At 42.9% G+C, this 2,728-nt stretch overlaps 1 pseudogene; it reads right to left on the bottom strand.

The window, feature by feature from the left end:
* Positions 1-552: 552 nt before the first annotated feature.
* LOC125518496 lies at positions 553-2,523 on the bottom strand (annotated as a pseudogene).
* Between the last annotated feature and the right edge of the window lie 205 nt (positions 2,524-2,728).

Here is a 2,728-nt window from a genome sequence, read left to right as displayed (position 1 = left end):
TTTTACTAATAAAGATCATACAACAGGCACCAAAAACTTATGAACTTAAGGAGGAGAAACAATGCCCATTTGGATTTTTCTCATAATGCAAGGAAACACTCATAAAGATCAAGACCAATAGCAACAAGGTAATTTATCCACATTGTTTCCCATCATTTGCGCAGCAACAGAGTTTTCAGTTCATAAGCAAAAAAAAAAGAGGAAGAGAAACATGCAACAATTTTCATCTTCTCTCCTTATAATGTACTTATTGTTAAAGAACTTTCAACTCTTTTTTTCTTCAAGATTCACCAGTAGTATCTTTTCGTGCGCTCCGCTTCTCGCCTGTTTTTTGCCTCCCTCCTGTTTGTTTTTTGCTAGACATCCCCTTTGAGGCACTAGGCGCACTAGTAGTATCCTTCTGTGCACTCCGTTTGTCACCTGCTTTTGTCCCCCCTCCTGTTTGATTCTTCCTACTACTATCCTTTGAAGCACCAGGGACTCATGTGACAACAATATTTTTTTCTTAGTTTTTTAGGTACAAACAAATGACAGCAGCAGAGTGATGAGATTTTAAGTAGTAGTCCTTTTGAAGTGCGAGGATTGAGGCAAACCTGTTTGTTGCCCGCCTACTGTAGTATTCTTGTGAAATTGGGACCTGGGGATGTGTTTGTTTGTGCACGAAGCAAAAACATGGTCATGCTAACCACAATGGCTGCAACCAATTTGTTGTTTTGCTTGTAGTTTCTCCAAAAATGTCTTGTAACGCTCTTGTGGACGCCCCTTCGAAACAATAACATCAGGATCCTTTAGACTTTCCCCGTACCCATCAGGGTGCGGTGTGACCATAGTAGGGGCTGGAGCTCTATCAACATGCTTGTCTTGCATTTTTTGCTGCTCCTCTGCCAAAGTCATCTCATCTAGCTTTGCCTCAATCCTCACACTTTCACCAACCACATACATATATTTTTCATTGGATGACGCAGCATCCGAAGCCATTTCATTCAGTCTGCTAGACAGCAACATGTATCTAAGGTGATGGTCCCCTGTTGTTAGCTCCTCAGGGACGCCGTACCTAAGTTTTCTAATGTCTTTTCTTTGCTTGGGTCTCCATCTGTCAATGTAGTACTTCTCAGGTAGCACCGGCAAGTTGAGGTGTGTTAATACCCTAAGTATGTGGCTGCACACAACGCCATCTTTTTCAAACTTTCCACAAATGCAAGCAAAATTCTCTTTGTGCATATCAACAATGACAACATATCTCCGGATTCTAAAATCTTCCTCAGCGAGCATCCTTGTCTTGTACACCTCGTACCTTGTGTTTTTCTCAACCTCCTCCACATGCAACTGGCTTGCAAACTTTATAACTTTCTGAAATTTGTAGAATATCGCTCTGTTGTACTTCTCTATAGCCTGCAATTCCAGTTCAGTGCCCAGCCAGTAGGTTGGCTTTGTTGTTCTGGTAATAGAGTCTTGTTCCTTCTCATTCTCCTGCATTGCTTTCAATATCCGCTCATACTCACGCAAAAAGGTAATCACACTGAATGTTGAGCCTACATTGTCCTTGAATATGGCATTTGTCCCTTCACTCCGGGCAGTTGAGTGGATGAAAGGGAAGAAGCTTTTCTTGAAATAGACTGGGACAAACAACTTCCTGTACTTCCACATGTACCTGAAGTACTTGACATTCTCTACTCCATACTTCTGCGTCATTGGTGGCCACAACGTCTCAAACTCTACCTCTATCAAGCAGTTATGCATGATGTCGCTGAAGTCAGCATACAAGTCTGGTTGTGTTGAAAAGGTTCTCACACATCTTTCCCGAACCTTTTTCATTATGTGGAACAGACAACACCTGTGAACAACACCCTTGAAAACAGCAGGAACCGCGGTCTTCATCGCCACATCTTGGTCAGTAATGACCGTGAGAGGAGCTTTTCGACGTATGCAGTCCAGAAATGTGTCGAAAAGCCATTCAAATGTGTCCACCGTCTCATTGTGGACTATAGCACAAGAAAACAAGCAGTTGAGCCCATGTCCAGTGATGCCAACAAACGGTGCAAACGGCATATTGTATCGGTTTGTCTTGTATGTCGTGTCGAAACTCAAACAATCACCATACAACTCATACATTTTTCTCGAGTAGCCATCCGCCCAGAATATGCACAACACCTTGTTGATGTCCTCGTCAGCAACTTTGAATGCATAGTAGAAATTTGGATCTTCCTTTTGTTTGTTCCTAAAGTACTCAAGGACCTGTAGCATATCTCCCTTGCCATTCTCTCTGTTTATTGCCGTCCTCACATTGCTAACATATTTCTTAGTGTATGGTGCATCACCCCCTCGCAGGTAAGAAAGAATGGCCATAATCTTCCTAGTGGGCATTTGTACAGAGTTAAATGTCCTGATAAACAACTTATCTTCCTCTGTCATCTTCTTGTGCGATCTGAGATACTTGCTCTCGTCTGGAGGGCTAAGGGTGTGGTTGTGCTCCAGGTCAACAACCGTGACAACCCATTTGTCTCCTTTTAGTGTTGCAATCATTTTAGCCTGGCACCCGGTTATTTGTATGAAGTTTCTCCTCTTCCTTTTTGCCTTCTCGGACGGGGGAATCCCTGTTTTTTCTTGCTTCTTGAGCTGCCTCTATTTTTTCCTTTCTTCAAGCACATCCTCGCCAACAACTTTACCCGAGCGGTTGCACCTGTAAGTGTAACGGGACACTGTCTTGCTACCAGGTTTAGTTGCATGG

Source organism: Triticum urartu, chromosome 7 (assembly GCF_003073215.2).
Source record: "Triticum urartu cultivar G1812 chromosome 7, Tu2.1, whole genome shotgun sequence".
Taxonomy (NCBI): domain Eukaryota; kingdom Viridiplantae; phylum Streptophyta; class Magnoliopsida; order Poales; family Poaceae; genus Triticum; species Triticum urartu.
Note: the sequence above shows the minus strand (reverse complement) of the source record. Positions and strands in the feature narration are given on the sequence as shown.